The following is a 26,087-nucleotide window of genomic DNA, read 5'->3' as shown; positions in this document are numbered from 1 at the left end:
GTTGGGAGAATTCAAGGACAAGGCACGCAGGCATTTGGGATGAGAGAGAGCTTTCGGAACGTGGGGACTAAGTTCTTAGATCCATCATGAGAGGTATGCGTGAGCTGTCATCGGGCCCTGGCAGTGAGTCCCGAAGGACAGCCAGGTTCCCACAGCTCTAGCTTTGGGGGCCTCCTGAGAAACTTGGTCTTCAGCAACCTCTGCATCGCTGACTGTGGAAACTAGAGGAAGGGGTTCACTGCTTTCTCGTCAGGGCCTGCGTTAGGGAGAAGAGCTGGTCAGCTCTGTGGTTCTGGGTTGGAAGAGACACGAGTCAGAGTGGAAATCCCGGTGAGCGTAGGCCGGTTGGAGCAATGAGTATGTGCTACTTCTTCCCACCCCCCTTAGTGACCGGAAATGGGCTCTCCTGCCCTAATGAGAACCCCAAGGGTTTATAAATTTCCCCCGGCCTCGTTGGAATTGACTCTCTGAAGGCAGAAGAGGTCACACATGCTTTTTAAGCTTCAAGCAATTAGAGCAACCTTGCAGAACCCCTGACACCGTGAGGATTTGTGTTGGGATTTATCTACTATTCGCACGATCAAATGCAGCTGAGCATCGCAGCTCTAAGGGACACCTGCTTCTCTAGGAGAGCATCTTCGGCTTTGGGGCTCAGAGAAGATGACCGGGTGCTTGGGACCCAGACTGTGCCAGGAAAATATATTCAGGAAATGAAAGAATCCAAGGACGAGAGCCTTGTGCTCCATTATAAAATGCCCTGAAGGCAGGCTTAGTGTAGAGAGGGCTCACACATGGAACTCTGTGCACAGGAGGCCCCTCAAGGAAAGACCAGCCCCTTCCCCTCCAGCCAGCAGCACCTCACGGGGCCAGAGAGAAAGGCTGGAGCCCTGGTGCTTAATGGCGGCAGAGGATCTCAGAATGGGGTCCACCCCAGCACCTGGGAACTTGTTAGAGATGTCACTTTCCGGCCTCCGCCCCAGAAATGCTGACGCGGAGGCGCTGGGGGTGGGCCCTATTTCTGTGGGAGATCGTGATACCTGGTTATGCTTGAGAACCACTGTTCTACATCAAACGAGACAACTGGACCCGCCTGCAAATGCATTTTTATTGACTGGAGTAGCGTTTGAATTTTTGAAAACTTGTTTCCAATGTTTCCAAATGGGCATTTTTTAAAATAGGAGAACTCACTCTTCTGGCTTTTCTTGGGGAGGAAAATAGGAAGATCTAGCCACAGGGGACTCATGCGTGTTTGGCAACGATTGTCTGAAGCCCAGGAGAGGCTACTGCACTTGGAAAGGTCACGGGCCCTCCTGGGAGAGGCGGCCCCTCATTACCTGTCTCACTGGCCGCATCTGAGCCACTGGCCTGTGACCTATAGAATGTCTAGTGTCACCTTGAGCCGAATTTGAGTTCTCATGCATTGGCTGACCACTTACATGATAGGACGGGCTTTCTGCCATCCTCGTACCCTTCTTTTCTCCTCGACTCTCATCATTCTTCCCCACCCATCCTCAGCTCCCTCCACTTTTTGCTAAAGTGGGGAAAACCGAAAGACTTGGTTAGTGCAATACCCAGAGTACAGCCATGGAGCCAGTGAATGCCAGGAAGGAAGAGGGTTGTTTGTTTAGCCTACTTCAGTGGTCGGCAAACTCATTAGTCAGCAGAGCCAAATATCAACAGGAAAACGATTGACATTTCTTTTGAGAGCCAAATTTTTTAAACTTAAACTATATAGGTAGGTACATTGTTATTAACTTAATGAGGGTACTCCTAAGCTGGCCTTTGCTAAAAACTCAAGGGGCCAAAGAGCCGCATGTGGCTCACGAGCTGCAGTTTGCCGACCACGGGCCTACACTATCCTCTGATCTCACCCTGGAGAAAGCGAACTCACTGTCACGTTCGGAAATGAAGGGACACTGCCCTTCTGCTGGGTTGGATGGGCTTGTGTCTATGGCTTTGGGGTCATCAGTGGTGGGCAAACTCATTCAGCAGCTGGGATGACCTGGGACAGTTGACACTCATTGACTGTCTTATCTGTGTCAGATGCTGGGCCGGGCTCTGAGGACATTAAGGTGACGGGGATCCTCTCTCTTTCTTTTGGAGAGGGCTGGGAGGGTCAGCAGGTAAAGGTTAGTCCATACTGTCAACCCCAAACACACAGTCCTAACCATCTCTTTGCTGGTAGTATACACTCTGCCCTTTATGTCATTTCTTCAGCACTTACTGAGTCGCCTTTAAAAAAAGGTAAGTACCCTACATGGGGTATGACCCCTGAAACTCTTAACTCTATAGTGGAAGGGTCTACCATGATGCTTTCTTCCGTTAGAGCAGTTGGTTATCAAGCAAGGGGCAGGTTCTGGGGAAGAAATAAAAATGAAAATTTGGAAGCAAGGCAGTAGGGCAGATGGCTGTGGGAAGGGAGAGGATGCTGGCAAAATACACTTGGCTTTTCTAGACCAGGTCTCACTTGAGAGCCCAAGACGTTCTCAACTGAAGATAAGCCTAATTTCTGAACATACACCTCTGAAGGCAGCTGGTGAGCCATGCACCCATGGGGGCCTCACGCTCCATAGGGTGCTGACTTCAGTTTATGCTTTGATATTTCAACAAAGATGGCTTTGCCCCTGTTCCAGCCCACTCCCCGGACCGAGATGTCTTCAATGCCCCAGGGAGGGGGTACTTGTTGTCACCTCTGAACGCCCCCCCCCCACTTGCCTTCTAGGGTTGCTTCTTCCCTCTGCTCTGTGCTGACCTCACTCCTCATCCCATGCCTGGCCTCCCTCCTGTTCCACCCTGAACCACATTTTGTGCGAATAACAGACTTTACCAATAGTTTGGGAGCAGCAGATGGTTTTTCATCACAAACAACATAAAATGATAGTAGATATTCCTGATCTTAACTATCCAGCCCAGCCCCCACACTTCCTCTCCTCGTCTCCCTTTCTCACATTCATCTGCTCACCCGATTCTCTCCCATCTCCATACATTTCTGATACCTTTTCAGTGCAGAGCATTTTAGCTACCACCTTGCTCCATTGTCTCCTTACAGACCATTTTCCGGGGCCTCTCCCTCCTTCCCTAAAGTGCTCCATCACAGCATCCTGAACAGTGTGTAAAAGGGATGCTGGTGCGAGCCAAAATAACTTTTTTTTTTTTTTTCACCTTGCTACAACCATCTCACATTTGAAGACTCTGAGGCACCGAGAAGTTAAACAATTTGGCCAAAACACACAGCTTCCGGGCCACCCGGGGAGACTTCTGCAGGCGTTCCTGTCCTGCTGCTCCCTCTTCAGGACCGGAGGCTCCTCTCTTCCCAGGCAGGGCTCCCTCTTTTAAAGCAAAGTGGTGGAGGGAAGGCTCTGATGTGGCCAGCATTCTATGCGCTTGCCCTTTGGGGCAGTGGCCGTGGGTGTTGGGTAGAACCAAAGTGCTGTGCTGTCAGCAAGTTCCGTCTCCCCAGCGGGAGCCAGGCCAGCACATATTCCCAGTTTAACACACCGCCCGGTACATTGTACCTCGTAGCTCAGAATCAATAAAGTCAAGGCAATTTCCTTAATATGCCATCAATAAGAGATTATGGAAGGGGGAGGGTTTTCCTTCGAAGCTAATGCCTTACTAAAGTTCAAATGAGGCAATATATAGTAAAATAAATTCAATCTCTATTTCCACTCCTTGCAATTTTAGTGGAGACTAAATGAAATGGAACTGTGTTGATCCTAACCCGTTCAATATATCTTCACTTCCTAAGAACCAAGGTCATTTTTACCTTCATGGGAAGGGAGGCGAAGTATAAAATACTCACCCATACCATTTTCTGGTTTTTGAAAGCCAGGTAGATGACTGATATATTATGTAATTCATTTCATGGCATAGCCGAATGTGTTTTATAGATAGTGTTTAACCTTGCCAATTCTGCTCTGAGATAATCCTCCTTCTGAGGATAAAAATCATATATTTAACATAAAAGGAAAGGCTGGGAGATAAAAAGCTGCATAATGTGTTCTGCACAACAGATAACCAGAAGTTGCTTACACAGAAAGCTGATCAGAGCAAGTTCATGGTGCTTTGCCTCATTAGCTAATCATCATGTTACTACTCATCAAAAATGAGGTGATAACCATTAAGTGGCACGGTGCTACTGAATGGCAAAATTTACCCAGTGTTGTGTGGCAGGGTGGTGTGTGGGTAGTGGCCCAGACCTTAGATTGATCTTCTGCTCTGTCGAGTATGTGTTCTGTGACTTTGGGTAATTTACTTAACTTCATTCAAGGCTCAGTTTGCTTGTTTGTGCAATGGGCATAACAACAATCACTGTAGCAGATAATACTGGTGATTTACTCATCATCCATTTCTCTCCTTCCTCCTTTTCAACAGAACCTTGATTTTGTTCAGGTTTTCTCAACCTCTAATTTATAAAGGAATCTTGATTCATCCTAAGCGATACATAGTATAGTCCTTGGCATCTACTTTTGGTCCAGGGAAGGGCGCATGATGCCCAATGGTTCAAACAGGTTGAAGGAGGGGTACCTTTAACTTTCTTCTGGTGGATATGAACAAGGAAGCACGTTGTCCCAAGGCCACATGGGAAATAGACCTGAAGCAAAGGCAGTAATGAGAATGACCTTGGGTCCTTGATAACCTCATTGATGGGGCTGTTCCTGGAACCACCCGTCTTCTGGTCTCCAGGCATAAATAAATATTAATCATTTAAAAATATTTTTTATTGCCAAAATTAAAAATTGTTAAAGATAATTTTACTTTTAATATCATTTTGACCTGAGGTTTTCGGTTACAGGCAGTCCTGTACACAATAAACTACCTTATAGGAGTGTTGCAAGGATTAAGGGGAAGAAGTTCCATAGATAAGATTGTCTAATGGGAATTTCTGTGATGATGGAAATGTTCTGTATCTGCACTGTCCAATCCAGTGGCCACTGGGGGGGTGGAGGAGTTTAGAAATAATGCATGAGTAGGATTTTGGTTATGTGTGTTGCTTTAATTTTCTTTTTTACAAGGAGAACACTTATAAGTACTACTTAGGTAATTTAAAAATGTTCAATTATATACCAGCCATTGGGAATCCAGGTACCTTGGGCTGAGATTGAGTTCACTCAAGGCAGATCCCCAAGAATCTCAGCTGGAGTTTAAGGCCTTTAGAGTGGGGACCGAGACCACCCAGTCATGTTCCATCCTGGGGGAGGGGTCTGCCAAGCCCTAGCCTACTCCTATTCTGTGCCTGTGTTGGGATAGCTAACGGCCACAGTGATCCATCAAGGTGTCCAGAAAGATCTATGGAGTGTTTTAAATTGCATGAGACTTTCCTGGCCTCCCCGATTGCACTGTGCAGAGATGCCATAACTTCCAGCACAGCCTCTCTGAGAAGCGTACCTGTAAATCTTCCCTGTGTGCCATGGAGTGTATCAGAGAATGATTCTGGGCGATGCTAAATCTAATCAGCTGCATAGATGGTTCATGTAGGAGGAGTTTGGTACTTATCTACCAGAACTACCTCTTTCACCTATAAGTTGTCAAGCTCTTCTCTCTTTCTCTCTCCCCTTCCTCACTCCCCCCACCCCTTCTCCTTCTTCCAGGGCCCTGAGCCAATGCTGAAGGGGCAGCTGGGGCAGGAAGCATCCCAGACACGGAGACTGCACGCTGGGCGGCTGGAAGCTTCCTCCTTGGACTGCTGGCCTGTATTCTCTCCCCAGCCTCGCATTGACACTGACCGGCTGGTGACGGGTCAGGGGTTTGCAATCTGGACATGGTGTGAATGTCTTTGCACAGCATGCCCAGAGGAAGAACCCAAGCTGGCTGGGTTGAGGCTGTGACCCACCGTTGAGCAAATTATTATTTTTAGCCACCAATAAAAATGACATCTGGGATCAGGGCAGATGGATGTTCTATTTATAAAGAGCCAGAGGTTTGAGTTATGACTGGCGCTGCCCAGCCAGCCCTGACAGGGGGAAGAAGCACTTTTTTGGAGGAGGTGTGTCACCAGGGATGTCACAGAGCTCAACTTGGGGAACGAGTTGAGGCAGAAACTCTGAAAGGTCCCAGAATGATCCTCTTTCATGAACTCGAAACTCCCAGTGCCAGGCCAGAGAGTCTTAGGTAAAATGCCATCTCGCAGGTATTGAGTGTCTACTGTGCCCCTGGCTCTACGGTCATTGGACACTCACAATAGCTTTGCAAGGAGGGCACTGTCACCCTCATTCAACTTTCGAGACGAAAAGTAGATTAGGCATCAAGTCACACAGCCCATGGGTGTCAGGGCTGGGTTTGGCACAGGGTCCCACGGACCTTACTGTGCTGCCCTTCTCCTCGTCCTCATGCCAAAGTTCTTGCTCTCAGTGACCCACCTGTGTCATCCGGGCCTTCAGATCAGCCAGGTCTTCATGGGCACCCATTCCAGAAAATGAAAAATAGGAGAGAACAGAGCGCCCACTGGGCTAGCAGCCATCTTTACAAACACACACACAGCATGAACCATGAATTGGCTAAGGTGTTGACACCGAGGTTCTGACCAGAGACCTGTGTCCTTCTCCGTGTGCTAAAGAGAAAAGAGCACCGGTACTTAAGATTCCGGTTCTACCACTTAAAAAAACAACACAAAACTAAAGTCCAGCTTTTCTTAGTTTTAGCTAATGTCATTTTTCTGTCACTGAACCCCATCCAGGAGACCACCTTACATTTCATTGTGGTCTCTTTAGGTTCCTCTTAGCCGCCACAGCTTCTTAGACTTTCCGTGTTTTGGGTAACCTTGACAGTTTTGGGGAGTGCTGATCCGGTCTTTCGTAGATTGTCCTCCAGCCTCACCACTCTGTACCCAGAAAATCCTATTGGAAGGCAGAATTCCTGCAGCTACCACAGGCATCTCTTAACTTTACAACCAGAGAATAAATTTGAGCTATTAGGACACAGGCCTTCGAAATTCATTCATTCATCTGTCCATTCATTCTGCAATCCCCGAGCCCTCAATATGTGCAAAGAAAGCATTGGAGGAGGCAGAGAGGAAGGTGCAAGAAAAGCAGGAGATGAGGGGTGAGCGTCAGAAGGAACACACTCATCTCCATGACTTTCCCCCCAGCTTCCTCCCTCGGAGTTGCAGCTCTCTTCTCTGTGGAAGAAGGTTTAGACCAGAGCAGTGTTTCTCAGAGCAAGGTAGAGGGCCTCCTGCATTGCAATCCCAAAGGTGTTTGTGAAAAACACAAATTTTCAACCTTCCTTCAGACTCACTGAATCGGATGCTCTGGTCAGGAATCCAGAAGGGACACTCTTCAACCCTATTCACTTGCATCTCCTGGTTGACTGAGGATTTGGCGCACCCATGCTTGCTATAATCAAATTGGATTCTTGTTGGGTTGAGTGAGGTGTACAATCACAGAGCCTGGTCTAAACAAATGGATATTTGGTGATTTTTTAATGTTTAATTTTCGAATACATTTGAAAATAATTACAGTCTTTGCACAAGCAAAGACTCAGGACTATCACCAGCAGCAATAACTTTCCTTTCTACTCACAATGTCTACATAGGCAGGTGCATCCTGTTCTTCCTGCTGGAAGGGGACCTCACTGCTGAGAAACGTGAATGTGTCCCCTTCTAAAGGGCATGACCCAACTACCACCCACTATTACCTTTTGGGATCTTGGACCCAGTGCTGTCAAATTCAGTTTTCAGAAAACAACCCAGAAGTTGGGATTTTTATGTGAAACTTCTCCATTTTATGACTTTGGTGACTAATCCAAGTGAACCTGGCCAGCCAGTTTCTGCTTCTGCTCTAGGGCATTTCTGCACAGCTTGTCATGTGTCCTGAAAGCAGATGCAACCTCTCTCTCTCTCTCAAGCAGGTGGTAGCTTCATTGGTTGTAACATTCAGTTGTCATTATAGACACTTTGGGATTTGGGTGGCCTGCATTAAACACTTTCTTCTTTGGGTTCCCCGGGTTTATTTCTCCTGGGGTCCTGTTTGGCTTCTGTTAACTATGGCCTTTCTCTCCCCCCCCCCCCCGCCCTCACCCCTTTCTTCCTGGGCAGCTGATCAGGGGGGCTGCCTGGCACACAGTATCTGTTGAAGGGTTGCAAAGTTAGGAACCCAGGGACTTCTTTCCCCCAGAAACTCTTTCAGGTTGTATTTGTCTCCTCCTGGAATGAGATTGAAGCTATTTTTCAGCAACCTTTTTAACCAGATGGAGAGCAAGTCTTCTGTGAGACCACAAATCTCTCTTCTTTGTACCTGGAGGTTGTATTTTTTATTTCCAAGGGCTTTATTTACCAGCTGCCACAGCTCCCTTCTTTCTGGTTCTGTCCCTTGTTTATGGCTGGGCACACCTCATTGTTCCGCGCTGAATGGTGAAGTATGTCTTATGCATGCTTATTCTTGGCACCTTCCACAGAGTTCTGTGAGTGTGGCCAGAGCTGTTGAAGGCTCAGGGTCTTCAGCTTGGTCGAGGGCATAGGGGGCTGGAGGGAGGGTGTGTATGGAACGACTGCTGGGTAGAACTGTTGTCATCCTAGTGTAGGGTGGATGACCTTCCCAAGGGCACCACACTTAATTACCATCCCCATTCATTCTACCCCCTGTACACGTGCAGGGGATGAAGAGCTATTGGAGGATGATTGTCAAACTTCTGTTTTGCAGGGGAAGTCATTCTTTAAATGACATTATAGATGGCAGGCCAGTATGTCCAAGGAAGGAAGGAGGAGTGGCCTTCCTTGGAGATGCTGGCATGCTTGGCCCTCCTCTGCTCTCCTCCCAATTGGGGTGGCCCCTTAGAAGTCCTCAGACTCTGAGGTTCCACAAAGGAAATCTGTGTCCAAGTCCAGCGTGTTTCCGTTGATCAGTCCTTCAACTCCACAAATGTTAGTGACCAGAGTAGACGTTGTACTCTGCCCAGATCCACGCAAGTCCCTCCCACCACATCTGTGTTTCGCTCCTGGTTTTGGTGAATTTCTGCTTCCAATAGCAACTAACTTCTGCTCTTCTTTAGAGGACCGCCCGCCAGCTCCTGGAGCTTGTTTGTGGAGGGTTGGGAGTGCCAGGAAGTTTACACCCCAAGGGGCAACTAATGCCCAGTGACTGCCTGGAGAAGGGATAGGAGAGCCCAGCTCCGGTGCCTGAGGGTCTTAAAACACACACTGCAGAGTTTCGCAGCAGGATCGGGCTGAAGCCACCCTGGGAGGGACTTCACCTGAATGAACAACCTTGCTTGGCCTTCTCCCCTTCTCTGTCCTGTTTCCCTCCCTCTCTTATCAACGTGACCCGTGAGCATGTCCTTAATAAATCACCTGTATCTGAATCCTTATCTCAGGTTGTCCTCAATCCTGCACATCTCTCCCATAGGCCTCTGTGCTTTCCCAGGGAAACTGCCTCCTTCCTTTGGCCAGTCTTCAGTCAGCATCCTCACGGGGCCCATCTACCAATGGCCTTTGGGATCCAGGCAACTGTCTGCTTGGGCCTGCAGCCATTTCTCTGTCCTACGTGTCGGTTTATTTCAGGAAAGTACGACTCGCCAGCCAACGTTGGACTTATCTGGGACTTTGTTGCCTTGGAAACGTGAAGCCAGGAGACTGAGGAGCCAAGTAGGCCCAAGTTACAGAGAGGTGGCGCCTGGGGACCCGTTTTTCGAGGTGGGAGGAGCAGCTTCTTTGGGGCTTCTGCCAGAACAGAGCTCTGGCAGCCCCTTCTCCTTTCATGTGGCCACTGGCCCCCCCGCCCCGGCCCCCCAAAATCTGATGCTGATTAGAAATTTGGGGATATGACTTTCAAGCCTTTGATTAATAGTTTCCTTGATGAATCCAAATTAAGGCCTGTGTATCTTCCCACCTCCACTGCTCCAAAGAGCATCATAGAAAATGGTTTCCCCTTCCCGCTCTGCTTCCGCCTTTTACGTGTTTAATGTCTCATGGGCACTTCTGTCTGGGCCAGGAGGTGAGGGAAGTGAGGCGAGGTGAGGGAAGTGAAGGAGACGTTACCTTTGGGCACCAAAGGCCTTTCTTGACCCCCAAAAGACTGGCCTGGGGCCCCTCTGGTGTGTTCCTACCGACTCCTACTGCATCACTTCACACATCATTCTGTAATTGCCTTCTACTTGTCTAGCTAATGAGGTTGGATGGAAACCTCTAGGTCGGCAGGGTTTGAAGTGCCTGAATAATAACATTTAAAAGCAAATCATGGTGCCTTAATCAAGTGGTAAATTTGTACTTGCTGGCTTTGCCCACTTGGCAACAAAAGAACAGCCCCAGGGTGAACATCAGAATGTAATTTGCAGAAGGAAGAAAATAGGTCACTTTTCATATTCATAGACTGTATTTTTTAAATTAAAAAAAAAAAGTCAGGGCACAAGGTCTCACCAGTACTTATGGGAACGATGGGAGGGAATGGTTGTAAATCCAATGGATAGCCTTGACCTTGAGCAAGTTGGACCTGAGCTAATAGCCCCATGGCTCTCCTGCCCCAACCCTGGTCCTATCTCCACATTTGTTAGGGAGATGGAGATGGGATCGCTTCCCATTCCTGCTATCATCCTAGCTTTCCTGGGTGATCGTGCTAACATTAGTTCTTGGACCTCATGACTCTGCCCTCCACTCTTCCATGCCTGGGGCACCTGCTGGATTTTGTCAGCCTGGTCTAGCGGGCCACTCCATTATCTCCCTCTCTGAGTGTGGCCTCTCGTCCATCCAGGTTTCCTAATCCCCAACTCCCACTATGGTCATTCTCTGCCTCCACACGCTTTCCTTTTCACATGCCCCCTATAGTCTGCCCTCATCTCTGAGGGCATCACATCATCCTCTCTTTGGCCAGCCCCGTCATCTCCCCTGCCCCAGCCTGCCGCACCGCTCTGCAAACCTCGTCTACCCTCTCAGGCCTGTCTAGCTGGCTAAAGAGAACCAGGACCAGACTGTGGTTAAAGCGGGCAAGACAGATTTTATTCAGGAACTGTTCAGTAGGAAAAAAAGGGTGTTAGTATAGAACTATACTCAATTCTGAATACAGTACAAAGTGGGGATTTATAGGGAGGGCCAGTGGATAGAAAGTTACTAGAGGAGAGATCAAGGGGATGGGGAATTCTTGCTAAACTGACCTAACAGGATTCTTACTGAAGGCAGGCTGGGGTGATCAAGTGACCGAGGAGATGATGGGGAATGAGGAATTCGGTCAGATATCGAGGATGATCAGATATCAAGGGTAGAGGGATTCTCTCTAGCAGATTTCTGGGCACATTTCTTGCTAAAACTGGGCTATACAGACTCAGCAAGGATGGAGGCCAAGGACAAGGGTAAGAGGAACCTGACTAGTTTGGTCAAGAAGAGAATCTTTGTCAAGCCTCTGAGTGCTTCCAGGGGGCAAACACAGCGCTCCCACCTGTGACCTCAATACCGGTTGGCACCTCTATTACACCCCCGGTTCCATCTGCCTTTCCCTGCAGCTGTTCCAAACCCATTCTCAAGCCTTGGGTTACCTCTCACAGCACAGAAGGAAAGAGGGCCCTAGCACGAATTCCTCCACTGCCTGCCCCATTTGCTGCAAATCCCACTGCACCTGGCCCCCCCTCCTCCCTCATTCACTGCCTTTGTCCTGTCTCCTGCCTAGGGAAATCAGGTCTAAGGCTAGACATCACTTCTTCCAGGAAGTCTCTCTTGGATCCTTCTGCCCCTGCTGGTCAAGACTAGTTTAGGAGGCCCCGTGGGTTTGTATACAGCCCCGATTAAAACCCCATCACACCACACTGTGAGGCTGTGAGCAACTTGAGGGCAGAAACAGTATTTCACTTGTTCTCTTTTGTACTTGGTGCAGTGCCCAACATATAGTAGGTGCTTGATGCAAGTCCACTCACCTGCATTCTGGACCCTTCTCTTCCTGACTCCTTGTGCCATTAATTGTTCCTTCTCTGTGTCTTCAACCTGCCTTCCCATTCGACTATTATTGTCATTACTAATAATATCATTAATACAGTGACTCTATTGGATACTCACTATGTTCCAGGCACTGTGCTAATTACCTTAAATACATGCTCTAGTTTAATCCTGATTATAGTCCTAGGAGAGTAGTAGTATCATTCCCACTGTTTTTTTAATATTTAGTGTAAATTCTTCTTTATTTAAAGCAAAGCCCCCCTGAGAAGCTGTATTCCTCTCTAGCTAACACCATTATGATTACACTCTTTCTTTGTGCCCGCACCACATTTCTGAAGTGCCTTCTCCACCAGCCGTCTCCGCGTTCTGACCTCCCTTACTCCGATCTTGCTGGAATTGAACCCTGTCTGACCGGAAAAGCTCCCACTGACATCACCAGTGACCTCCATGGGGCTAACACAGTGACTGCTTTCAGGCCTTATCGTCCCAGTTTCTCAGAAGCAGATGACACTGGTGGCCCCTCCCACCCTGTGACTCTCTTTCCAGCTCACATTCCCTCTGGCTCTGCTGCCTGTGTGTTCCCTGGGGCTCAGTTCCCCTTTCCTTTCTTCCTTCGTGCCCTCCAGCCAACATTCTCTGCTCTCCTGGCAGCCGGGGCCTCTCCCTCAGCCCTAGAACCATAGACTAAGGCAGGGGTCCTCAAACTTTTTAAACAGGGGGCCAGTTCACTGTCCCTCAGACCGTTGGAGGGCCGGACTATAGTTTAAAAAAAAAACAACTATGAACAAATTCCTATGCACACTGCACATATCTGATTTTGAAGTAAAAAAAACAAAACGGCAAAAACACCCGCATGTGGCCCGCGGGCCGTAGTTTGAGGACGCCCGGACTAAGGCCTCTGTTTCCACCAAGATAGCCCTTGCTAAGGCGCAAACTCAGGGCGTCCATGGTACTTTACCATTTGCTGTCTCCAGCCAAACCTGTCCCAACACCTGCTCCTCATCTGTCATTGCTTAACTCCGCCAGAGACTCTATCACCTGCCCCGTGGCCCAAGTAGAAACGTCATCGAAATTTCTGACTCCTTCCTTCCTCTGCCACCTGGTATCTGACCAGTCACCAAATTGCGTTCATTGTTTGGGCGCCAGGCTTCTCTCTTGTCTGCATTTCCTCCCTCCTACCTCATTGAGATGCCCTCGAAATACTGAGCCAGGTGCCCTCGAGACTCAGCCAAGCTCTCGCTCACCTCTGAATTTTTAAACTGTTTTCTTTTAACTCTGTGTATTTAAAGTGTACAGCTTGATGATTTGATGTATACATTGTGAAATAATCACCACTAATCAAGCTAATTAACATATTTATTACCACACATAGGTACCGTGTGTGTGTGTGTGTGTGTGTGTGTGTGTGTTGAGAACACGTAGAATCGATTCTCTTAGCAACTTTCAAGAATAAAGTACAATATTGTTACCTGTAGTCACCATGCTATACTTTGGATCTCTAAAACTCATTCATCTTGCATAACTGAAACTTTATAGCTCATAGCCAACACCTCCCTATTTCCACCACCCCAGCCCCTGGTAATCACTCGTCTACTCTGGTTCTATGAGTCTATTTTATATCCCACTATAAGTGACATCAAGCAGTGTTTGTCTTTCTGTATCTGGCTTGTTTCACTTAGCACGATGTCTCCCAGGTCCATGTATATTGTTACAAATGACAGAATTTCTTCCGTTTTAAGGCTGAATAATATTCCATTATCCATTCATCTATAAATGAATATTTAGGTTGTTTCTGTATTTTGGCTTTTGTGAATAATGCTGCAATGACCTTGGGGGTGGCACAGATATCTCTTTGAGATCCCAAATTCAATTGCTTTGGATAAATACTCTAAAGTGGAATTGCTGGATCATATGATAGTGCTATTTCCAATTTTTTGAGGAACCTTCATAGTATTTTCCTCAAGGACTGTAACACTTTACATTCTTATCAACAGTGTACCGGGGTTCTCTTGTCTCCATATTCTCACCAACACTTTATCTTTTAAGACACTTGCTGGCCATCCTAACACGTGTGAGGTGATGTCTTATTGTGGTTTTGATTTGCCTTTCCCTGATAATTAGTAATCTTGAGCACCTTTTCATATATGTTGTCCATTTGTATGATCTCTTTGAAAAAATGTCTGTTTAGGTCCTTTGCTCATTTTTTTTTAAACAGATTACATAAATCTAAAACCCAGTTGTTGGGCTTTATACCAAAGATATCAGCAAAAAGGCATTCTTGATGTCCCCTTGCTCCCACCTTCTTCCTGAGGAGGGGCTCAGGCACTGTGGGAAATCAGGTGGATGGTGCCTGGGGGGAAGAAAGGGCTGAAGTGATATACCCAATGGGCATTTTTTAATTGCCCCTCCCCCCCCAGGTATCTTAAAACCTGCAAGTCTTTGGATTTAGCTGAAGAGTTGAGGGTGCCAGCCATGACGGTAGGCCTGGATGTTGATATCCAGGGTTTACAGGCAGCCTTTTAACTCGAAAACTCAGGTTTGGGGCTCTGTTTCTTCCATTTCCTTCGAAGAACCCCTGATGCCGAACTCGCTCAGGAAGGAGAATCCTGATCACACTGCGTGTGAATAACCGAGTACAGCTCTCGCACCTGCAGGGCATGCTGGGATGCCAGTACCTGGGCTGGACTGAAAGTTCTTTCCGATTCCTCCATGCTCTCGTGGCCTCCCAAAGGGACAGACTTCCAGAAAGCTGTTGGGGCCTAGATACAGAGGTGAGCACGAACGTTCAGTCTGTGCACTTGCTTGTAGGGAATCCACCTAAGGAAGATCTGTAGAGACCCTCCGGACACCTGTGTCGCTTTGGACAAGATCCTTCCCCTCTCAGGGTGTTTCCGCATTGGCAGCAAAGGCAAGAAGGGGAGTTGGACTGGACAACTCTGAGGAGCTAAAATGCTGGAATCTGTGGTGCATGGGATGCTCGTCTTGAGACAATGAGCAGCAAGGTGAATTGTAGAGTGAGGTTCCTTCTTCCTCTTCACTTGAGAATGCAATGCCTGGAGATGGCCTGTTAACCACCTTGTGCGGGTACCACCACCATGTGACCGTGCCCAGGCTAGCCAGCGGGAGGCTGAAAGGCAAGTGTCCCAGCCTCCCCCGTCACCCAGCTGACAGCAAGCCCAACCCGTGAGGCAGGACCACCTGAATAACGTGAACTGTCTGCAGGCTCAGGAGGAAGTCCAGGCGAGGCCAGAATAACCACCCAGCCAACCCTGCCTCAGTGAATGACCCTCACAGTCATGAGCTAGATAAATGGCTGAGGGCTGAAGCCACTAGGTGTGGAGGTAGCTTGCTTGCTTTGCAGCAAAAGTGGGCCGTTGGTATTTCTGCTCCCGATCTTCGTGCTGCAGCACAGCAGACAAGCGGGTAGGAGAGGTAGGTAAAAGCACAAAACAACAGGAGTGGAGCCAGGGCTCCAGCTCATAGCTCACCCAGTTCGAGGACCGGGGAAGGCGTGGAGGAGTGGACTGGTGTTACCAATAAATTCAGAGCAGAGATGAGCCAGCAGGCAGCTGCTGGTGTGCCTGCAAACCCCACCCCCACCCCCTTTCCTCCCAGGCCAACAAGGCAGCTCCTTTAGTCCTATTCTAGGCAAACACAACAAGCAGAGTTTTATTCTTGAGTCAGAAAGGCACTCAACATTTCATAAGACAGCTGCCGAGTCTTACCACAGGGGTGCTTCCCTGGTGTAGGATAGGGACCACGTGGGAACAATGACAGAGAGCAGAAAAAGTGTCTTTGAAGAGGACCTCCTCAGCGTTGCCAGTGCCTTCTAGCTCTGGAGGGCGCCACATGAAACATAGTCATTTGCTCTGGCCCAGCCAGGGGACAGAATGCTAAATATAAACAGCTGTCTGCTCAGACGGCCTGGTCTAGAAGGATCCATGGCAGGGTGAGTCATGGACCTTTCGATCTGGAAGGGTTCTTAAAGGTTGTCTTGTGAGAAATCTCTGTCCTGCCCTCGGATACTTCATTTTATTTGTCTAGTTCTTGTTTCTACGACACAAACAGCACCTGGATATGCCCTCCTTGTAAACAGTCACCGGACAGCAGCATTCCGCTTCATGCCGCGGCGCCCTGGCCCCCTTGCGAAGGCGGCCTCTGTCAGCACCCTCCCAGCCCCTCCCCATCAATTCACATCGTATACCAATGGACAGATCTTCACAGATCTCCTTTCATGCTGCTGCATTATGGGATCGTACCAAACACAATGTTTTTAAATGTGATTTTCTCTCCCACGAGTCTGTTTTGCAGATCTTTTTACATTAGTCGAAAAAAGTCAAATTCCTATTTTGAAAGGCTGTATAATGTTCTGTTATATGGCTAACCAGACTCTATTAACTACTCCATTATTGATGGGAAGGGAGATTGCTTTCACTTCTTTGGCTAGTATGAAACTCGAAGCAAGAAACCCTTTTGCACACAACTTCATGAGCATATCTGAGTATTTGTTTAGGGTAGATTCCTAGAAATGGAATCGCCCGAACAGTGGGTATACCTTGCATCTCAACTTGGTGCCTGCTCCAGGGAAAACTCTGCAATTACTTCTTTTTGTGTTTTCCAGTTGATATTGTTCTGTTCCGGTTTGCCTCTTCTTTAATCCATTTCTTTCTTCCCCAGGAAATCACCTATTCCATTCAAAATTTCATTAGTTCCTGTTCATTCTGTTTTATACAGTAGTCTGTTTTCATTTATAAAAGTCTTCTCTTTACTTGGATTCATGTCCCCCTTTGTATGGTTATTAATATTGTTTGTGTTTTCTACATTTTTTCTTGATTAGATTTGCCAGAGGTTTATCTGTCTGTTGGTCTTTTCAAAGAACAAGTATAAGATTTATTATTTCTTTTATTATCTAGCTTTATAATTTCTGCTTTCACCATTATTAAATCCCCCTCCTTCTTTGGGACTATTCTGTAGAACTTTTATATAATTTTCTGAGTAGTGTGATAGTTCGATTATTTTCAAGATTTTTCGTTTTCTAATATATGTATTTAAAGTTGTAACTTTCCCATGGAGAACTGCTTCTGATATATGGCATTCTCATTTTTATTAACTTTTTAATAGTAATAATTACCATTTTAATTTTTTCTTTTATCCAAAAGTGATATTTAAAGCAATTTGGCTATTCCTAAGCAGGTAGATTCTTTTTGACTATCCGATTTCTGATTTTATGGCATTGTGGTCTGAGAACATAGTCTATATGATTCCTGCTTCAGGGGAAAAATGTTTTTTTTTGAGATTTTGTGTGTGTGTGTGTGAGTGGCTTATATGGTACACTTTTTGGAAATTTCATGTGGGTTTGAAAAGAATGCTCTCACTCTCGCTCTCTCATCAGATTTATTATCATGGTGTTCAAATTTCCTAGGTCCTTCAGGTTTTGCTAATTGAATTTAGAACAAGGAAAGAAGTTAGTCGTTCACCATTAAGTGTGATATTAACTGTAGGGTTTTCATAGCTGCTCCTCATTAACCTGAGGAAGCTCCCTCTATTCCTCGTTTGCTGAGAGTTGCATCATTCACGGGTGCTGGTTCTGTCGAATGTATTTTTGCACTTGTCTTTCTAGGAACTTTTCCATCCCATCTAAGCTGTCTGATCTGCTGGCATAAGCATGTTCATAGTATTCCCTTCCGTTTTCTTTCAATGTGCACAGCATCCCGGGCATGGACGACTTTGCCCTCTGTTCCAAATAATGCGAATCCCTTTCAGCAGGGGAGCTGCCAGTCTCACAGCCACCCCACCCCCACCCCCACCCCCGCCCCATAGACCCTCCATGTAGCGGAGCAGAATCTAGGGAAGTGGGCGTGGCCTCAGACTGAAATGTCAGACTCCTGCTTTTGCATGGGCACTTCCAATCTGTTGTCTGCTCTGGTCAGTCTCAAGAATCTTTAAATGGTAGTTAATTAAAATTTTGTCTAGTTTTATTCTTGTTTGATGAAAGGATTTTTCAAGCTTGTCCCTATTTCAGAAGTCCTCCCTCCCCATCTCCAGCATTGGCATTTATTGCAAATGATGAATCCAGACTTATTCCTGCCAGTTTATTTCAGGTTCATGTTTACCACGTTTTGTGTCCTCTTTCCCCCCCAAAACCCGGTTCTGGTTTTTAGTGAATTGCATTTTCCTTGAACGTTTTCCTTCTTAATGATTTGAAAAATTTATATACTCTTTCTTCTGGTAGTTTCCTTTTGATTTTAAATAAATGTATTCAAACATATTTCCAGCCCATATTTAAAGTTAATATATGCTTATATCCCCTCTCCAAATAAGAACATAACCTTGGAACAGTTTTGTTTCCCTAGACCAGTGGTCGGCAAACTCATTAGTCAACAGAGCCAAATATCAACAGTACAACGATTGAAATTTCTTTTGAGAGCCACATTTTTTAAACTTAAACTTCTTCTGATGCCACTTCTTCAAAATAGACTCGCCCAGGCCGTGGTATTTTGTGGGAGAGCCACACTCAAGGGGCCAAAGAGCCGCATGTGGCTCGAGAGCCGCAGTTTGCCGACCACGGCCCTAGACTCTCAGTCGTCTTCCTCCCACCCCTCTTCAATACTCTCCCATGTTGAAATCATTTGGGCATTTTATCTTTAATTTGTATCCTTTTAAGTAATCAGTGCCTTTTTAGCTAGCTATGACTTTTATTGGTTTCCTTGCCACCATTCTTTCATCACTGTACCTCAGCCACCCACTCACATGAACATTTTTTAGTCTAGTTTTTTTTCATCCATCATAAAAATGAATCGTACCTAATTCTCCAGTTTAAATATCTAAGTATCTGACCATCATCACCTTTCCTTCTGACTCATTACCCTGGTTTTCTCAGGGCAGAAAATATTTGACTTTACCGAAACTTCCAGATCTCTGCTTTTGTCTTTTATCACCGCCTTTCACTGCCCGTTTCCCTCTTTAACCACTTTATACAGACAGCACAGTACATTCGTTTCCTTGTAAACACCCTTTGCCCCTCTCTCCCTCTAATTACTCCTGGAAAAACAAGCTGGTGAAACCCAGTCTTCCGCTGAACTCTCCCTGTTTGCACCCAAGACGCAGAGTATTACTGAAGACAATTACATTGAATCACTTCAAATTTATGACCTTAGATTTGATATGGGCACTTGCCCCTTCCAGACAGCCCTATACTTTTCCTCAATAAATACCTTTCTCCCCTCACCAGCAGCTGTTTACGTCTCTTCTTTCCTCAAGCCTCCCATCGCCCCTCACCTCTTCATCTCAGCAAGGACCTCAACCCCCACTTCATGGAGGAAAACAATTTCATTAGATGTGAATATCTTTTGGTGTGCGGAGTCGGCACAACCAGGTTTGGAGAGCCTGAGAGGGGGCGGTGAAGGGTTTAGAAAAGACAGACAAGAGAATAAAGCTGGGCGCTATGTGGGACGCTGCCCTCTCTGATGGCAAGACAGCGCCTTGGCCTGCAAGCCGCGTCTTTATTTTATAGCCAGATGCCACGAGGCAAAGTAAGGGCGTGGCCAAGATGTTTACAACATTCTCGCGGGTTTGGAATCTACTCAATTACATGCACCTGATCAAGCTTTGTTTACTTGCTGCACCTCCCGCAGCCTGTATCACTCAGCCACGTGGGACCACAGGTTCGGACCATCAGGTCAAGCTTACGACTATAGCCTTTGGCTCTAATTGTGCTGGGACTTGCACGTGGCTTTGCCAGGAGAGGACCGTGCCCTCTCATTAGTCCCAGGCTTGAACCTGTCCAAACGCTGTAGCCGCTCTCCTCATTTTGGTCCACCATTCCCCTTGCATTTGTTCACCATTGTTATAACGGAAGACTTGTGTACTGGCTAAGCCCTGGATTTTACCCCACACCTGATCCCTCTCAACTCAAGTATTTACCTACCATGATCACCCCCTTTCTGTCCTGCATTAACACTTTCTCCCTTTCAACTAGGCCATCTCATACGTGTGTGTGTGTGTGTGTGTGTGTGTGTGTGTGTGTATCTTAACATAGCCCACCTCAATCAAAACCCTCTTGATCTTCCAGCTTTCCCATTTCTGTTTCCAGTCATAACATAGCCCACCTCAATCAAAACCCTCTTCTCCTTCCAGCTTTCCCATATCTGTTTCCAGTCATAGCATAACTCATAGAAATATTTTGATATAAACAAGTCTTTCAAATTTCTCGCCTCCCACTTTTACTTCAGCCACTCCAGCCACATTTCATTTTCATTAATCCACACTGACAGGGCTTTTACTAAGGTTGCCTGTGACCCACATGTGGCCAAAGCTGAAGGTCAATTTTCTGTCCTCATCTGACCTTTCCGAGGAATTTGATCTAATCCACTATTCCCCTTTTCTTTGAAACACTACTTCATCTGACTCTGAAATAACACACTCTTGTTTTCCTTCTACTCCCCTGTCCACTCTTTCTCAGTCCCCTTAGTTGGCTGCCACTTCTTTCTGTTCCAGATCTCTAAATGTTGAAATGCCCAGAGCTCTTTCTTTGGCCCTCTTTTCTATCCAGATTCTACTGGTGGTCCCCTCCAGTCTCCTGTATATAAATAAAATGTATGTGTTCTTGACTCTCTGGTTTTAATCAGCAGACCAGATCTTTGCTCTGAGTTTTAGACTCCTATATTCAACATCTACTCAACATCTCCACTTGCTTGTCTATTAGACATCTCAAACTTCACATGTTCAAACATAACTACTGCTTACCTCCCCCTCCCTCACTCTAGCCCCAACTATCCCCTCCAAGTCATCCGCACAGTACTACATGTCATCTCCTCCATGCCGTTTATGATCCCCAAAACTTGGTTAACTTCAGTTCTTTGCTTTCTCTCACACCACACATGCAATCATTGGCAGGTCTTGCTGGCTTTACCTCAAATTCGTTTCTCAAATCTGTCTGCTTCTTTTATAACTACACTGTCTTCATTTTAGTTCAATTTGCCTTCATCTCTTCCTTGACAACTTTTATAACTTCCTTAGTGATCTTACTATCTTCATTCTTCCCTTCTTAACAGTCAGAATAAAACACATACTGTGAAATATTTCAGACTCAAAGGAAAGTACTAAGAATAGCCTAACAAATTTTCACATGTCCATAATCCAACATAAGAAATAAGTATTATTGACATAGTTGAAGTCTCCATGAGAACATCCCTGATTCTCTCTGTCTCTCTCTCTCTCTCTCTCTCTCTCTCTCTCTCTCTCTCTCCTCTCTCCTCTAGAGGATACTATAGTCTCTTTAACTTGGTAGTTATTATTCACACACACACACACACACACACACACACACACGCGTGTGTGTGTGTGTGTGTGTGTGTGTCTCCCTAAGAAATATGTAGTTTTGTTTTATACCCCTTGGCTCCTTCTTTTCCTTGGATTGATTTTTTTCCCATAGGGGTGCCCTGTTACATTCCTGTATAGCTATGATTCCCTTTCCTCTGACCTCAAAATATCTGGATCCAAATTTGGAAAATTTGCACAGGGCCTGTCAATTGCATAGAGCTTATTGACTCTCACTGTGCAAACTGACCCACCCTCTGGCTACTTTTGATTTTTCCCTTTGTCCCCACTTCTCATTGACATTTTTTGAAATTATGTGTATATTTATATAAGTTCCTGCAAAATTTTTCTTACAATTGGGCAAGGCCAAGGTCAATAAATAAATAAGTAAATTGGACATCTCCCAGAAGAAAGAGAAGAGTTTGATAGGAACCCCTTGCATGCTTGTGGCAGTTAGCTCTCTATTTTTTTTTCATTCAGGATTCTGTGCTATAACAACCGACCAGGTCACCTTGTACTGTCACAGAGGCTAATCAGATGTTTTAATGATATTTTAGGATTAACTGCATCATTCAAAACTGTACTGTAAAGGACCATGAACCATAAACCAGCTGCTCAAACACCTTATCACCCAGTGTTACCATGATAACATCCCAAGTCTCTATTTGCTTTGGAGTAGAAAGGTGAAATGAGAATATAGGAATCTCCTCTCAGAATTCATATTTATGATATAATATATTTAAGAGCATTTCATCAAACCTTCTGTTTCTTTGAAATAACCCTAGCATTGATTTTCAAGGTGAGGTGGACACCATGGTAAGTTGTTTGCCAGAAGAAGGTAGGATGGCAGGACACATGGCAATTGTCCTCAGACGTGGGTGTGGCTGCCATAGAGGAGGAGGACTAGACTTTTCCCGTGTGGCCCCAAGAGGCAGAACCAGGTCAATGGGTTTGGTTCAGTAACAGAAAAAAACTTTCTTATGAGCAAAGCTGGCCAAAGATGCAATGGCTTGAGCCATTTGTTATTATTTTAGGTCATGGACAAATAAAAAATTAGGATGGTGAGTGAGGTCAGTTGTGTCCTGAGGTTGGCTAAAATGAAGTCTCCATCAGCTGTGAAATGAAAAGACACTAGCCATTACCAAAAAGTTTACAGAGATTCCTGTTATACATCCATTCATTGAAGACGACGAATTTGAAAGTGCCGAAGAACTTCATGAAGATGTGATAACGATGTGGCCATTTGGGGAAGGGTTTGTGACTTTTCAAAAACAATCTTCTTATTCTCCTTTATTCTGTTTGGATTTTTCTGCAGTAGCAGGTGAGATGGCATCCTTTATGCTAATGAAGAGGGCTGTAAGCTGAGGAAGTTTGAGAATTCCTGTTGGTCTTTGCTATAGCTTTTGGGCTATCTGCTCCTTACTCTTGAGTGAGTCAGTGAAAGGAACGAGAAAGGATTGCTCTGATCTGGAGCCTGAGGTGCTAACCAGGGGCAGTGTGCCCAAGAAGTGAACCCAAGTAAGTGGACACAGACATCTGAGACACTGGGTGAGTCACTGTTCATAGATTCTATACTGATGTTCACATGTATTGTTAAGCGTGTACCTTCTCTCTCAGTAGTCTGAACTTCTGGCAGTCCTATTAGAAAGGCAATATGTCATAACACACACTGATACTTGTGAATTTGAATTCCACGTGCTAACCTGCCTTTCATGCTTTGCACGTGTCTGTGGCTACAGCTTCCCTGTGGGTCAGTGATGATCAAGGGTCATGGAAAAGCGGTAGAGTACCTCACCTCGGTGGTACTGTGCATCTCTCCTGTCTGTCCTGGCTCAGCCTGGGGCACCTACTCAGCATCCTCATACCCACAACCAACAGTATGAGGGAGCTAGAATCCCAGGGGGAACGCCTTGACTGTTAGGGATTTCTCTCCTTCTCTGCTTGGCTTTCCCCAGCCCTCCCCACCTATTCCTTAAGAACATTCCCCAACATGTGCAACTGGCATGCAAGCCTTGGTCCCAGGCTCTGGTTTGGGAAGTAAACTAGGCTCAGATAGGCACCAATTAGTTTTATCTGGGCAAATTTCTTTTGTTTGCTGGGCTTCTGTTTTCTTTTCATTGAAATGAGAGAGTTTGGCTTGTTTATTCCTTCCAGTTTTAACTGTCTATAAAATAGAAGGAAATTGTCAGGAATTCCAGGAAAGCCCATCTTCCTCAATAATTCCTTTATCCACATCCAAGTGATTTAACTACAATTCAGACAAGGCTTTCACAGTTTTAAACACTTCTATTCCCCCGTGTGCATGCGACAGTTCTGTTTTATGGTTTTCGTTATCTCCCTAACCCTTCAGACCTTATCCTAAAGTAGCAAGAAAAAAGCTCCTACGGAGCCTAGCAACGCCAATGGTCATAGGTCCACTCCCTTACCCTTGCCTGGCCCCACCAGGGAAACCGGGAATGGGGCTTGGTCTCTGTAAATGAAGAAGGCATTGCTGAGCCTAATAGTCATGAAGGGCAGGGACAGAGGTGATGTGCCGTCAGCAAACACTGGTTTCGATCACATGGAGCAATGAAGGAATGAAGACAGTCCAGCAGCTCTCCACTCAGAGATTTCACCTGGAAGGCCCAGACCTGGGGATATTGGCCTGAACATTTTAGGAAAGAGCGGAGTCCCATTCTGTTACAAACTTGAAGGTAGGTTAAGGTTGGGACAAAATACATAGTTCTAGTGAAGCATTTTGAAGCTTATTTGTTGGTAGTCCTTGGTTTGAGTACAGGAGTCCAGAGAAAGGTGGATTGTGGCCAGACATTGGGTCTTTTGCAGTCAGATGGTTTTGTTCACCATGGTGTCCTCAGCAGCAGGGATGGTCCTTGGGGACTTCTTGCTAGTAAGTGCCCGGTAAACATGGGTTGAATTGGTTCACTTCCATATGTCCTCAAGGATCATCAGTTGTGTTCAGAGGGAACAGAAGTCCTTCAGAGAGAGGGCACCCCCCATGCTAGAGGGACGCATTACAGGAGGAACTCCAAGGATGAAAATCCGGATGATGTTGGAGGTGTTCTTGTCCTCAGAAATGTATTCCGATGAGCCATGAAATAGGAGGCCAGGCTCTTAGCCCATGTCTGATACTACGAAAGACATGGAGTGTTTATCACTAGAGATTGTGCCCTCAGGCTGCTCTGAGGCCCACCACCTGACAGGACCCTGACAATGCACAGGGCCCTCCACCTCCCATTCCCAGACACTTCCAATGCGGCCCCTGGGGTGTCAGGAAGAGAATGACAGTCAGCTGGACACTGAGTTGTTTCCCAGAAGTTGAGTGACCACCTGGCTGGCCCCGCCGTCTCTTCTTGGGGCTGGGCGGAGCCGGCCGTGGGGTCTCCTGTGAACCAGAATCTATTGCAGCAAGAGCTGGGTCGCCCAGCTTTTAATTTGGATCAATGAGGGGGTGGGAGTGATTGATGTCTAGGAAGTGGAGCTTGAAGAGCGGGACAGACACCCAGGTGTGCTGGTCTTTTCATCTTCACATCAAATGCTACCTGGTGAGGTACAGGGTCCCGGCTGTGGGTAGGGGCAGCGAAGGGTAGGCAGCTGCTGCTCCAAAGCAGAGATGGGCCCACGTGGCTGAAAGCAGATCCTGGCTTCGTGTCAGACAGCTGGCTGTAAACAACAGGCTCTGGGGAGGGGCGGATAGGTAAGTGACTCTGAGCAGATGAAAGAGCTGGGGCTGATAGTGTACATCATGGACATGTAATACCTTACCCCTCATTCATTTATTTATGTGTTAACTTAACGAGGATCTGTAGCCTTGCTCCTTCAAGTGCAGGCCACGGGCCAGCAACACCAGCACATATGGGGAACTCTTCATAAATGCCAAATTTCAGGCCCCACCACTACCCTGCTGAACCAGAACCTGTATTCCGATGAAACTGCCAGGAGATCCTCAGCCATAGACAAGTCAGGAGGCCTGAGCTACGGGCTCCCTGTAATGGCCCACTTCTGGGCAGGGCTCTGCGGGGATGCTGAGAGGGGACACCTGGCAAATTTCACGTACCCACCCCACTGTGAGATGCTCAGAGGGGAGCTCAGGTGCTCCTCCTGCAGGTGTTACTTCTGAGAAGACATGCCACATCTGATTTACTCCTTTCCAAAGTTCACGTAACATCTGCCCACTTCAACAAGACAGGAACGCAAGTGACAACAGCGCGCAGCAGTGACCATACAGCAAGGGAGGTGTGAGTTCCTTCTTGATGGAGTTGGAAATGAAGCCGCTGGAGGTCTCCAGCCCCTTCTTTTGTGTCCCCTCCCCACCCCATGGAGTTCCCAGTGTCCCAGAGAAAACCTGCTCTTTCTAAAGGAATGAATCTGTCCTGGATCACTTGCACCTCTGTGTGAATTAAATCTTTGACCACGTACATGTCTACACTCTTGATGACCATTAAGAGCTACACCCAGAGCCACAAACAGGTGGGAGAGGCGTCTACACCTTCAGGTAAGTGATGACCTCCTGGCACGCAGGGCCTGGAAACGGTGCTCTCAATACAGAAACCGGAAAGGCACGTGACCGTGTAAAAAAGCACCTCTTTCCTCAGGCGCCTATTTTGTAGGTAAAGAGATTGAAGTTCCGAGAGGTTGTGACAACTAGTGACGTGGCACAACTGAACCTGGCTCTTTAACTACAAAATGTGTGTTCTTTATACACGGCCAGGCTGCTTCTACAGCGCAAGCGTTCTTGATTACCCAGGAAGCCCCAAATCTCCTCGTCTCTCGCCTTTTTCCATTAATTCATGCAAAGAAATTTATTGAGCAACTTTATGCTTGGAGCTGGGGAAGGAGGGCAGTTAGAAGGATAACATGTCTGTTTGCCCATCTGTGTATCTACCCGTCTATCCATCTATCTGTCTATCCCTTCATC

General features: G+C 46.6%; 1 long non-coding RNA gene across 1 annotated transcript; it reads left to right on the top strand.

Annotated features, from left to right (window-relative positions):
- The first annotated feature begins 23,748 nt into the window (after positions 1–23,748).
- LOC129152162 (uncharacterized) lies at positions 23,749–25,587 on the top strand. Its single transcript, XR_008558895.1, has 2 exons — positions 23,749–23,865; positions 25,326–25,587. It is a non-coding gene; the product is annotated as an uncharacterized LOC129152162 (long non-coding RNA).
- Positions 25,588–26,087: the final 500 nt, after the last annotated feature.

Source organism: Eptesicus fuscus, chromosome 18 (assembly GCF_027574615.1).
Source record: "Eptesicus fuscus isolate TK198812 chromosome 18, DD_ASM_mEF_20220401, whole genome shotgun sequence".
NCBI classification, from domain to species: Eukaryota; Metazoa; Chordata; class Mammalia; order Chiroptera; family Vespertilionidae; genus Eptesicus; species Eptesicus fuscus.
The sequence above is the reverse complement of the archived record's forward strand: the minus strand, read 5'-3'. Positions and strand labels throughout refer to the sequence as shown.